The 14,597-nt window shown below is 38.2% G+C and overlaps 1 pseudogene; it reads left to right on the plus strand.

The window, feature by feature from the left end:
- Positions 1-13,395, plus strand: part of LOC101827363 — a 30,623-nt pseudogene extending 17,228 nt beyond the window's left edge.
- Positions 13,396-14,597: the final 1,202 nt, after the last annotated feature.

The following is a 14,597-nucleotide window of genomic DNA, read 5'->3' on the forward strand; positions in this document are numbered from 1 at the left end:
AATTAACAGAATCAGTTTTGATTTTAATTACATAATCTACCTGTGTGTACTACTTCATAGTGTCTTAGTGACAAATGATTTAAAATGCTTTTAAAGGCTTGTCATGAATTACTGTTGCCTATTTCTATTGTCTACTGTAAAGTTGAAGGACAAATTATGAAGGCTTTCTGTAGTACCCATTTTCAAGTATTTCCAGAGGCATTGCATTTTAAAAATCTTTATGTCGTGCTTGAAGTCCACTCATCCCTCACATGTATGTGAAGTATGTTTCAATACTGAGCAAATTTAGCATTAAAAAGTCTCTCCCTGAATAATGTCAGCTGCTCAATGGGGCAGAGAAGTACCTTTGCATAAAGGATTGGAAGCCATTTCCAAAATGCCTTCAAACTCAAAGCCACCAAAAGTTATGAGAGACTATCCACCAGTCCAGACTCAAATAATCTTCCATTCAAAGATTAGCTGGACCAGTGTGCATTCTTGTAATCAAATCAAGAGCTGCCCACCAGTGTCCACCCCTACAGCCTGATTGGAGGGAGTGGAGCTGGATGGGGAAAGCTCTAAAAACCTGAAACATTGACTTGCATACAACGTCTCCTTTTCTAACTAACAGATTATTTTGAGCAGACCACAGGGGGTCTAAGGATGACTGCATGTGTAGTCCTCTGTGAGTGTGACTTCATGTTCCACGGACCTGTTCTATGATAGTGATGAAGTAGGCTGAAGTTCAGAATTAGGAACTGGAGGTAAGTGTAGAGCTCATTACAATGTCCAACCAGAAGCATCTTCATCTTCATCTTCATCTTCCACCCCCAGGACCAAGCAGGATTCAACTGCCATACAATGCAGAGCTGTCTGAACCCTGGTGATTACAGACCCAGAATTTTGAATCCTCTTTGTTGTCTAAACAAGTTTTTGAGGTACTTGGGCATTTGGTGAATAAATGTGGGCTTGGGGAACAGTTTCATAGCAAATGCATGATCCTAGATTTTCTTCTTAAAAGGTCAGGGCTAGGTTCAAATAATTAATTTAAAAATGCTGATAGGAACAGCTCAGCTTGAAACTTTCATTCTTTATATACTGTGCTAAGGAAAATTAATAATTTGCCTAATATTTTAAAGAATGGCATTTCCTGGGCTGAAAAAGAAAACAACAAAAGCAAAACCCAAGTCTTAGGAGTGTCAATAGCAGATGTGATTTACATCATTCTCAGCAGATTACCCTTCCTTGGAGGATTGCATCAGAACCTGGGGGTTGGGAGAACTAACTGTCTTTTTCTAATTTCATGCATCTCACATGTCCCTTACACTCCTAGAAGGACAGTTTAACTTCATGGCAAGTTTTGCTAATGATGAGACTTGTTCTCTGAGTAGCATGGAGCTACTCAATAAACCCTGCTTTGCAGAAGTTGGGTTTAACCATGGATACAGTTGTTAAAAAGAAATGATTTATAGCAGGTCATGGATTTCAAGAACCACGCAGATATAAAGAAAATGCTATTTGGATATCTAGAAATATGTTGTTTAATTCAATAAATAACTGGTGAATGTTACCTTAAATTTTTTCTAGCGATGTTACTTGACAAGGCAACTAAGGACTCTTAATCTGGCTGTGATTCACCATTCTCTTGACCTCTATACACTTAACTTGTAAGTTCTGGAGTTCAGAATGATTTATACACTTTGTATTGTGTGGGTGTGAGTGTGTGGAAGTATGGTCATATGTTTGTAGACACTTGCACATGTGCAGAGGTCATAGGACAAGCTTGAGCATTGCCTTCCACCTTGTCAGAGATGCCTTCTACTTTGTTGTTTTCCCCTTGTATGTGGCAGACTAGCTGGCCTAGGAGCCTTAGGAGATTCTTTTTTCTCCACTTCCCATAAATCCATCCATGGGTGTACTGGGATCACAAATTGGTACCCTCTCACTTTCAGCCTTTATGTAGCCTGGTGATCCAAAGTTAGGTTGTCAGACTTGTGCACCAAGAGCTTTACCCACTGAGCCATCTCTCTAGCTCTCATGAGTCAGAATTATTGCTTCCCCCTGCCCCAAAACTCATCACACTGCCTCATCGCCATGGTCCTTGACAAGACCTTTCTGTTGTCCGGGTTACCTTCTCCTCCTCATAAGCTCCTCCTCCCATCCTGAAGACCTGACTTGCATGTTCTTTGACCCCCGGCCCCCCGCCTTTAGTAGACATGATAAATCACTATTTTTCCATGAACTTCATATTGACTTTCAATCTTCTATAAACTGGTTTCTATAGCCATCTAGACTATAAGGAACTGGGGATGGATGACAAATAACACAGGCATTGCAATTGGATGTGTATTGTGGGTCATGTAGGTCATTGTCAACTCTTTTAAATGAAGGAATGCATATACAGATTAATTCTAAGCTTCATGTCAAAGAGGCAATGCATTGAGCTACAGAAATGCAGACATAGCCTTTATTCTCAAAGAGATAATAGTAGTGAAGAAAAAAATAGGAATGGTAAGTTTACCTTTGCTCAAAGAAGGCTACTGGACTTGTACTGGAGATGTGCAGTGCTCTGGGAGAATAGTAGCAAAATCTTTGTTGAAAATATATTTATTCACTAAGTATTTGCTTTTCTTAAGCAGTGAAGTTTGGTGCTGGAAAGATAGTATTAAGTTGGAGTTTAAAGTATATGCAGTGGTAGTTTGGAAAGGCTGCATGGAGTTGCTAGTAAAAACAATAACTAAAAAAAAGATGTGTTAACAAAATGGCACCAATCCTATTTTGTTGAACTTGGAGGAAACAGGAAGCACTGGTAGGAGACTTGTTCTAAAGACCTGTGTTGAAGGCACTAAAATAGCTTTAGATTGTGTGAGGAAAGCAATGAAGAGCTGTTGACACTTGTGGGAATAGAGAGTAAAGTGACTGATAGCCCTGCCTTATTATGACACAATGAGATTGTATATGGAAGCTGCTTGTACACGTGGCTGGTATATGGGAAAAAAATAAAACAGAACAAGACAACATTAATATGTGCAATCTGAGATCACGTAATTGGTTATAACATCATGTCAGCAAAACACAGGTGCTTTAAAATGGCAAAATTGTGGGATGGACAGAGGGCTCAGCAATTCAGAGCACTGTCTGCTTTTCCAGGTGACCTGAATTTAATTCCCAGCACCCACATTGAGCCTATCAATCATCTGTAGCTCTAGTTCCATGAAATCTGATGCTCCCTTCTGTCCTCCAAGGGCACTGAACTCACATGGACCACAAACATACATGTAGACAGAACACCCACATACAGAAATAAGATTAAAGTGGGAAAATCAGTCTGGTTGTTGCACTATGGTGGCCTTTAGAGGGTCATCAACACACTTCAAAATAAAGAAAATCTTCAGTAGAAGCCAGCTTTATTTTGTTATCTCTTGACTTGGATATGGCATGAAAAACTGTCTTTAAACTATGCCTCGCAGCTTTCACTCTATAACAAATATTTTTCGATGTGGAACGCATGATATTTTATAATGACTAGCTCACAAATTTCTCTTAGGTATCACGCGAGGCAGGTAAAAATCATTCCTGTTTTACAAATCTGAAAATTGAGTCCAAGGACATTGTGGCTTGAACATGACATGAGACAAAACCTCTATGTAGATGGACCTTGAAAACTGAAATTTGACTAAGTTCTTACGAATGGTCACATTCCTTCATGTATGGTGCATGCCCATGTTCATCCATGTAAGATTCTTCTTTATTTTCTATTATTTATTTCTCAATCTTTTATCTCTAATCCCTCTCATTACTCTCATACATATTAAATAAAATGCTGTGTATATCAATACGGGGTATAGTGAGATGAACAAACAATTTCAAAGTAAGTTCATTTATATTTGTGTTGTATGTATGTGTAGGGCAGGGAAACAAAAATATTATCTACTCCCTTTCTGTTTCCTGGGAAGTTGTTTAGGATTCTAAAGAAAGTAGAAATAAGCTTAAGATGTGGAGCACTGTCAAACTTGCACATGAAGCCCTCAGAGACTCTTGCTTGTTACAACAGAAGAGACTGGGGTCTTTGCCATTGGCTCTGTGTGAGTCTATATTGAGGCCAGAGATACATGGATAGCATAGCATGGATGTGGAATGGAGAAGGCAAGCTCTGGTGTTGGCTCTTGCCTTCTGCTTTGCTGGAAATAGGTTCTCTTTGTTGCTTATCTGCAGAGTACAACTGACCTGAATTCTTCACAGAGCCAATATTAGAGAAGAAAGGAAAATAAATGGAGGGACATATTCTATAAGAGATCTAGGCATGTAATTCATGAATATGCAGTCCTTGACTAGGTGTTTGATGTTTGGAGCTCCAGTAGGGGAAATTAAATATAAATTAAATATTAGGTAATTAGATTTTTTCATGTGTGGTAGTTTGAATGAGAATGGCCCTCAGAGACTCATGCTTGAATATTTGGTTCCCAGTTGCTGGACCTGCTTGGAAATGATTGAAAGGTGTGGCCCTTTTGGAGGAGGTGTGTCACTGGGGGTGACATTCCTGCCATTCCCCATGTGCTATCTGTCTCCTGCTTGTGGATCAAGATGTAAGTCTCAGATGTTCCTGCCGCTATGCCTTTGTTCTGCCATCATGAGGGCTCACCCTCTGAAACTGTAAGCCCCAAATTAAATGCTTTCTTTTATAAATTGCCTTGGCCAGATGTCTTATCACAGTAATAGAAAAGTAACTAAGACAAGGTATCATGACGCTATTGATTCATTTAGGAGAATAACCTTGAGTTTTAGCAATGGATCCTAAAGGAGTTGAATGATGTGTATTGATGCCTATAATTTATGTTTAAGCAGATTAGCAAAAGATTATGTAGTTGAATTATAGATAAATATGTGGATGACAGATAAAATTTGTGGAATAAAATAGATGAAAAACTATGCTTAATAGTTAAACATATGATTGATTATTATTTTCTACTTTTCAGTTTACTTGAGGTATTTTCAATAATGTAAAAAGTCTTTCATTTTAAAATAGAGTTTTTACTTACATTCTATACATACCAAAGCATATATTAACATATGTATACAGGCACCAATCACAAATTGTAGATGTCTAAAATATTGATTCTCTTCTTTAGACTAAAATAAAAAGAACAAATTATATCCTTGGCTCTGCTAAAGTTCTTTTTTTAGATGAAGTGAAGTTTAAACACACACACACATGCACACACACACACACACACACCAATATACTAATACAAGCAAACAAACATCCCATCCCACACTTTCTTCCACCCCATGCCTCTAATTGATTTACTTGGCTTCTCTTTGTTGTATCAACAGAGAGAGCCTCCAGTTTTTAATTCACTCTGGATAGTGCCAAAGACATTTTGCACTTATTCAAATCATAAGGTCAAAGAGAGAAAATGAGAGAGAGAACATGCGTTGAGAAGACAGATGGAGTGGGGAAGAGAGAGGAGACAGATGGGCTTCTCTCAGAACAAGCAATAGAGCCACATATTAACATGTGAAGATAATTCAAGGAGAATGTTAAAATGCTAAGAGCTTGGCCGCCCCAGTTTCTGGAATGTGACCAGAGGTGGCCACCTAGACTCACCCTAACTTAGCTAAATTCTGCTTCTTCATGCTTTTGGGAAGGTCACTTTGGGGTGTTTGCATCCAGGCAGGGCAAGGTCATCTAGTTATTTTCATCTATGTCTGGCTTGAGGAATATAGAATAAGTCACTAATTCAACAAATATTTACCAATTTTCACTCCATGCTATACACTTTTCTAAAAAAATAAAAATCATTGACTTTACAGACAGATAATGAACAATTATAAAGTAAGCCAAATGAAAGATGGGTTTCAATTTAAAAATGATAGCTGTAGTTGGATCTCACTGAGGTAAGCCAAGTGGAGGAAAGTCTCAGTGATTGAGTCAGCTGTGTTGGTGATGTATAGGAATACAAGCAGGTTGAATGGCGCATACAAAGGCCCCACGGCAACAATGTGCCTAGCAAGTCTCAGGAATGGAGTCATAGGTTAGTGGGTCTAGGAATTAAATGGAGGGAAATGGTGGGACATGAAGTCAGAAGTTGTGTTGGTCTCTGAAGAATGAGAAGTCAAAGGAATAATCCAAAATGGAGAGAAACACATGGTCTGACTCCTTTCGTTGATGGATGACTCCGTTCTCTGAGCTGCACACAGACTGTAACAAGCGAGGTAGAAATAGAGCTAGTGCTGAAGCTTCGCCAGGTATCAAGAATGGGTATGTTTGCTTGGATCAAGGCAAAATCAATAGACAGACATCAAAGAAGTTTTTAAAAATATATTTGACTTTCTAATTCTCAGTGTCAAAAATAAAGGTGTTCATCTGAAGTATCCCTTATCTAAAATGTAAGTAGGTTTATGGAATGAATTATCTTGTGTGTCTTTACATGGTGAGTTCAGGGAGCAAGATAATAGGTTATATTTTTAAGGCTGATGGAATAGGAGTAAAATACAGACAGTAAGTTTCTAAATCCAAAAGAAAGGCTAGGACCTAGCCATATTTTATGTCAGCTCAATATAAAAATAATTTCGATAGTCTGCTCTAGCAGAGTAACTTATATTTTAACCTCAGAAACCAACCTATTCTTGGTGCTTCAAGGCCTCTTTAGTGATAACCATTTTTTTAAAATATTAGACATCATGCCACAGTGGTAGTGGGGTGTGAAGATGGGTAGGGTGGCAGAGGCTATGGGGAAGTTTTAAAGGAAGAAAGATAGACCATAGTTATATAAAGAAGGGAAAGGAGATAATAGAACAGGAATGGTTAAATGGGGTGGCGGCAGTGGGAGGGAAAGGTAGAGGAGAGAGTATGGGCAGGGATATCTAACACTAAAGACTTTATGAAAGAATCATGTCGAAAACTCTTTCAGAATCATCTTAAATATAAACTTAGTTACAATTAGAAGAGTTTATAGAATGGGGCATCAATGCCCCTACTAGATACCAGAGGTTAACAAATAAAAAGCACACTATCAGGAATAGGTGTCCTCTCATTGCCATTGTTGGTCAGTAAGGTCCCATAGAGCCCCTAATGTTACTGGCTAATGCCATTTCTCTAATTACTTTCCAGATTCTATTGCTAAAGACATGACATACTTGAATCATAAAACAAGGAGAAATTAAGCTGACATTTACTGAGATGCTTCATTTCCACTGGGTAGCTTTCTTAGTTCTGGAAGGTGCCATGCATGCTACCAGGGGGAAAAAAGGTATTTATCAGTCTTATCCAGCTGTGAACTGCAAGTTACGATAACAATTGGCCCAGACAAGACACACCCACTGATGTAAGAGTGGCTTGAAGGCCATGCAAGTATCCAACTGCTTTCTGATTGCTTTGAAGGTATGCTCCACAATGTGTGCCAGCACAATTGAATGTGTGGTTAGACAGATCATAAACCCTAGGGTAGAGCCCATTACTCTTACTCTGTTAATGGGATGAAGTGTTAAACTGATTCCTAACAACTTTGCATTATACTAATGGACCAGTGCATTTTTCAAATGTTATCAGAGAAGCTGCTTCCTGTAGTAGAGGGTGACTCATACAGATATCCAGAACTGGTCAATGTACAGGGCATAAGTGATTGCAGAATGCTCAGCCCTAAATGGGACATCTGTATCATATGCCCTTGTCCCAGTGATTAGGTTCATTGCAAAAGATGGGTTAGAAAGACTGTAAGAATGAGAAGACAGGATGACTACAAGGACACAATGTTTTCCAGAAACAACAGAACAAGTTGCTCAGATGAACTCTGTTTCCACAGCATGTACTAGACCTGAACAAATTCAAGCCATACAGAATCTCATGATTGAGATGGAAAATTAGGAGGTGGGCATGAAGTTCGAGCTCTGGCTGAGGAGATTTTGGCAACTGATAACTGATGGGAGGAATAGAATCTGTTTTCTTTAAGGTGATCCTTAATAGTTCTAGCACACTTCAGTGGAAGGCCACAGGGAGAGTACTCTGTGGGAAGTACTAAGTAGATTCAATGAATGAGTTTAAAAATAAAACAAAACAGAAAATAAGGACACAAAGTTGGATACATAATCAATGGTTGTGAACCTGGGAGGAGGTGGCAGAGGGATAAATATGATCGAAATATAATATATGGAATCCTCAGAGACTTAATAAATACAAAATACTTTAAATAAATAAAATTATTGAAATCTTAGACATCTTATTGTTATAAGCAAATCATCAGGTAAAACTAAATTTAAACTGATTTTAAAGTTAGGGTTTTGACATGATGCAGGAATAAAGCCTACAGAATGTAGTTATATAAGTCATGAAATCAACTATTGTTATCTGTCCTCTCAATTTAGCTCTCTTTCAAAGTCCTTTTATTGTGTGTTCTCAATCTCTTTTATTTCTAAATCAAATTTGCACCAAAAGGGGAAAAATTCTCTTGAGATTTAGATACCAATTTCATTAAATCTAAAAAACAAGTTGTGGAGAAGCAGTATCTTAACAAGAGGAGGTTTTAACCCATGGATAATTTAATATTTCATGCCTCATAATAATGTTTTATAATTTCAATGTACATACCTTCACATATTTTCAATTATCCCTTATTACTTTGCATGTTGATGCTATTATAAATGGAATTATTATTAAATTCTACTCATGACCATTTGAGGCTGATACATAGAAATATAGTACATTATTTAACTTTTCAGCTATACTGAAACTGTCACATAGTTGTTCCAGGAAGATTTTCTTTTTTATAGAATCCCAGAGTTTTCTACATAGATTGTCATATCAACTGTGAGTAAAAGGGGTTTTACTTCTTTCTTTCCAGTCAGATGCATTTTGTTTCTTTTTACTACCCTCCTGTATTGATTAGAACCATTGGTATGCTGTTGAGAAGAAAGGATGAGGATGTACATCAAAGTCCTGATCTACATCCTTAGAGGGGAGAGTACCATCAAAGATGACATTGGGTGTTAATTTTTCATAGATGTTTTTCCTGTTTTGTTGAGAAGTTACATTTTATAAATCAAAAATGAATGTTCAACTTTTCAAATGTTTTTTTATTTACTGAGGTGGTTTTATAGTTTTTCATTTCAAGTTTGCTGATATAATAATGACAATCATATTGATTTAGAAATGTTAAATCATGCTACATTGTTCTAATAAGCTCCATTTGATCATAAAGTTATTTCACCTTTACTATGCTGTTGGATTTGATTTGCTAAGCTACTGTTCACATTGACATTTACATTTGTGATAGATATTTGTTTATCTATAGTTTTATTTTTGCTTTGTTCTCTATGGTAGCTTTGGTTTTCATCTCAAGGTAATATTTAGCTCATGGAATAGGTCTGAAATTAGTCCATCCTTCATTTCATCTTCGTGTGTGTGTGTGTGTGTGTGTGAGAGAGAGAGAGAGAGAGAGAGAGAGAGAGAGAGAGAGAGAGAGAGAGAGAGAGAGAGAGAGAGAGACATTGGCATTGGTTTTCTTTTTAAATGACTGATAGATTCAGTATGAACTCATTTAATCATTGGAGTCTGCCCATGGGGAGGTCTTTAACTATAAACTCAACTTTTATAATTTATCTAGAACAATCCCTGTTATCTAGTCTTTTCATGAGTGAAATTTGGTTGTCTTTTATAGACTGCATTTTATTTGAGTTGTTGAATCTTTTAGCATGAAATGGGATCAGTAGTGATGTCCTATATTGTTCCTACCTCACAATCCCCTCCTTATCTTCTTACTGCCTCTGTTAGTCAGGCTAAAATTCATCAATTTGATTGATTTTTTCAAATAATTAATTTTTTATTATATGGATTTTTCTCTATGGCATTCTACTTTCTGTTTTCTCTTACATTGTTTGATGTCCCATCATTAGTATTTAATTTCTTTTCAATTATTTGGGTTTCATTTTTTTCCTATTCCTAAGGTTGAAGCTAGGACTTTTGATCAAGACCTTTATTTTTTCTAATATGCATATTTACTATTACGGAATCTCTCCCAAGCATTGATTTAATCTACTCACATGTTTTGTAAAACTATTCTTTCATTTTCACTTAGTTCTAAAGTGATTTCTAATTTACTTTTGTTTGTAGTGGTTTCTGCTTCTTATAATTTTTTACCTTTAGTTTGTAGTGTTTATGCCATTTACATTTTATATAGATTTTATTTAAATTAGAAACAATCTTGTTTTACATATCAATCCCAGTTACCTCTCCCTCCCATGCTCCTATGCCCCACACCAACCCAGCATCTCATCTCCCATCTACTCCCCAGGGAGGGTGAGGCCTTCCATGAGGGATCATCAAAATCTGTCAAGTCATTAGGACCTCCCCCGTGTGGCTAGGCTAAGAGAGTATCCCCCCATGGGAAATGGGCTCCTAAAGTCTGTTCATGTACTAGGGATACATCCTGGTTCCACTGCCAGAGGCCCCATAGATTGCCCAGTGCTCCTAGCTAACACTCACATTTCAGGGGACCTGGTTTGGTTCTATGTTGGTTCCCCAGCTATCAGACTGGGATTCATGGGTTCCTACTTGCTCAGGTCAGCTGTTTCTGTGGGTTTTCCCAGAATGGTCTTGACCCCTTTGTTTGTCACTCCTCCTTCTCTACAACTGAATTCTAGGAGTTCAGATCAGTGCTTAGCTTTGTATCTCTGCTTTTGCTTCCATCCGCTACTGGATGAAGGCTCTAGGATGGCATTTAACGTAGTCATCATTCTCATTATAGGGCAAGGGCATTTAAGGTAGCTTTTCCACTATTGCTTAGATTCCTAATTGGGGTCATCCTTGTGGATCTCTGTACAATTCCCTAGTGCCAGATTTCTCTTTAAACCTATACTGACTCCCTCTCTTGATGTGTCTTTTATTGCTCTCCTCTGTTCATCTTCTGACTCAATCTTCCTGATCCCTAATATTCTCTTCCCCTCTCCTCTTCTCTCCTTTCTCCTACCTCTCTCCCCCTTTCCCCCATGCTTCCAATGTGCTCAAGATCTCTTTTTCTTTTCCCCCTTCACCAGGGGAACCATGTGTTTCTCTCTTACAGTCATCCTTGCTTTCTAGCTTCTTTGGAGGTATGGATTGTAGTCTGGTAATCCTTTGCTCTATGTCTAATATTCATATATGAGTGAGTACATACCATGTTTGTCTTTCTGTGACTGTGTTACCTCACTCAGAATGGTTTCATCTAGTCCCATCCATTTGCCTGTAAATTTCAAGATTTCATTGTCTTTGGCTGCATAGTTCTCCATTGTGTAAATGTACCACATTTTCTTTATCCATTCTTTGCTTGAGGGGTATCTAGGTTGCTTACAGGTTCTGAATATTACAGATAATGCTGCTATGAACATCGTTGAATATATGTCCTTGTTGCATGAATGTGCATCCTTTAGGTATAAGCCTAAGAGTGGAATTGCTGGATCTTGAGGTAGACTGATTCCAATTTTCCGGAGAAACCTCCATACTGAGTTCCAAAGTGGCTGTACAAGTTTGCACTCCCACCAGCAGTGGAGGAGTGTTTCCCTTTCTCCACATCCTCTCCAGCATAAACTGTCATTGGTGTTTTTGATTTTAGCCATTCTGAAAGGTGTAAGATGGTATCTCAGAGTTGTTTTTATTTGCATTTCCCTGATGGCTAAGGATGTTGAGCAGTTTTTGAAGTGTCTTTCAGCCATTTTAGATTCCTCTATTGAGAATTCTCTGTTTACTTCTGTACCCCACTTTTTAATTGACTTATTCAGTGTTTTGGTGACTTGTTCTTGAGTTTTTTGTTTATTTTGGAAATCAGCCCTCTGTCAGATGTGGGATTGATGAATATCTTTCCCATTCTGTGGGCTGCTGTTTTGTCTTGTTGACTGTGTCCTATGCCTTATAGAAGCTTCTCAGTTTCAGGAGGTCTCATTTATTAATTGTCAATCTCAGGGTCTGTGCTATTGGTGTTATGTTCAGAAAGTAGTCTCCTGTGCCACTTTGTTCAAGGGTACCACCCACTTTCTCTTCTAAGAGGGTCAGTGTAGCTGGATTTATGTTGAGGTCTTTAATCCATTTGGACTTAAGTTTTGTACATGTCCATAGATGTGGATCTATCTGCAATCTTCTACATGTCTGCATCAAGTTTTGCCAGCACCATTTGTTGAAGATGCTTTCTTTTTTCCATTTTCGCTTGTTTGTCAAAAATTAGGTGTTCATAGGTGTGTGGGTTAATATCAGGGTCTTCAATTCGATTCCATTGATCTAGGCTATTTACATTTATGCAACTATCATGTGTTAAGGCTTTTGTATATTGTCTAGTAATTTGTCTTCTATTTGTCCCATCTATTATTCTCTTTTCTTTAAATTAACTTTTTATTCCACTAACTCTCTTTTGTAGTTTATTAGCTATAACACTCACTGCTTCAGTTATCTATTACCTTGGGGCTTAGAGTAAACACCTTTAATTTAAGCTGGATGGTGGTAGCACAGGCCTTTAATCTCAGCACGCGGGAGGCAGAGGCAGGCAGATATCTGTGAATTCAAGTTCAGCCTCTTCTACAGAGCAAGTTCCAGGACAGCCTCCAAAGCTACACAGAGAAACCCTGTCTCAAAAAACCAAAATCAAAACCAAAAGATAAAATAAAATAAAAATAACCCCCCAAAAAAACAAACAAAACAAAACAAAAAACCAAAACATCTTTAACTTATCAGACTAGATGTTCCAATGATCTTATGCTATTTGCTATAGATGAGCCTTGTAATTATATACTTCCATCTCTACCTTTCCAACTTACATTACCACATTTTATCTACAGTGGTACAAATTCATAGCATGTAGTCAATTATATTTTATGTGTGTTCATGGATGTATATGTATTTCCATAAGAAGCCCAGAGGCCAAAATTGTGTGTCTTCCTCAATTGCTTTTCCACCTTAATTTTCGGGACAGATTCTCTTATTGAGTGTGGAGCTCACTGGTTGCCTAGGCTGGTTGGCTAGCAAGCCCCGGGGATCCTTCTGTGTCCACCTTACCAGTGCCTAATCCAGGAAGGTGGAGCTGTCCCAGCTTCGCATCGTCAGGGGCGGTGCCATGCGTCCAAACTCTCCAAGATAGGAGTCATCCACAAGTCCATTGCCTGTGTCCTCACTGTAATTAACCAGACTCAAAAAGTAAACCTCAGGAAATTCTACAAGGGTAAGAAGTGCAAACCTCTGGACCTGCGACTCAAGAAGACTACAGTCATGCTCCACCGGCTCACCAAACATGAAGAGAAGCTGAAGACCAAGAAGCAGCAGAGGAAGGAGAGAGGCTGTACTCACTTCCCAAGTATGTGGTCAAGGCCCAATGGGAAGGCAATAAAGTGCATGACTGGCTGGAAAAAAAAAGAAAAGAAAATGTTCCACATCGTTCCATATTTAGTGGTTTATGTTAATTTCCTAAACTTTCTTTTTCTCTATTTTTACTGTGGATAGTTTTTACTCATAGACTTGTAGTTTTGCCGATTGTTTCTTTTTATAGTGCCTAACTTGATATTAATCCTATCCAGCACATTTTTTTTTGTTTGAGACACAGCTTACATCTCTAAAAGTTTAATTTGGGTCGTTTTATATCTTTTATGTCTGTGACAATTTTTTTAAACATCTAGATACATACAATAACTGTTTTCTCCATTAATTCTAGCATTAATGTCATTTCTTAATTGGTTTTTAAGGGTTGTTTTTTCTCTTTATTACATACTGTATTTTCTTTCTTTCTTTTCATTCTTCATAATCTGATCCTATGCCAGACCTCTTCATTTCTACTCCACTGAGTGTTGAATGCCCTCCCCCCTGTGATGCAGTCAGTTACTTTAGGTCTTGCTTTTATGATCTTCTTTTTAGGCGGGATGGGAGCAGTATTTGGTTTAGGTATGACCCTTGCCCACTACAGAGGCAAACCTTTGGGGTACTCTGCCCAATGCTGTGTGTACTGCTTGGTTGTCCCTGTAGCTGTGGAAGTAGCCAGGGTTCCTGACCCTATGAGAGCATCAGTTCTCTACTGTTTGCTTCTCTAATTTGACTCTTTCCCGGCCCCAGACAGATTCTTCATCAACATACCCCAAACCGTGTGCTATTGTGTTCCCGGAATGCCCTTTTATGACAGTGGTTTTCAACCCTCCTAATGCTGCAATCCTTTAATACAGCTCCTCACCTTGTGGTGACCCCTATCCATAAAACTATTTTGGTGCTACTCCATGACTATAATTTTGCTACTCTTATGAATCCTAATATAATTATCTGATGTGCAGGGTATGGCGACCCCTGTGAAAGCGTTTTTCTACTCCCATAGAGCTCATGACCCACAGGTTGAGAACCACTCTTCTATGGGATACCAGAGGTCTTTTATGTACAGCTGTCTCTTCTGGCACTCATCTCTGAAAACTAGCCAAAAAGATTTCTGCAGATTTTTCACTCTGCCTCAGTTACTAGGAGGATTCTTCCAGGCTCCATCTGGATCATTTCTAGATCATACTTCCTCATATTGTGGTGACCTCCATCCATAAAATTATTTCATTGTGACATCATAACTGTAACTTTGTTGCTGCTATGAATCATAATGTAAATACCTGATATGCAAGATAGCTAATATTTGACC

Source organism: Mesocricetus auratus, unplaced genomic scaffold (assembly GCF_017639785.1).
Source record: "Mesocricetus auratus isolate SY011 unplaced genomic scaffold, BCM_Maur_2.0 Super-Scaffold_4256, whole genome shotgun sequence".
Lineage (NCBI taxonomy): Eukaryota > Metazoa > Chordata > Mammalia > Rodentia > Cricetidae > Mesocricetus > Mesocricetus auratus.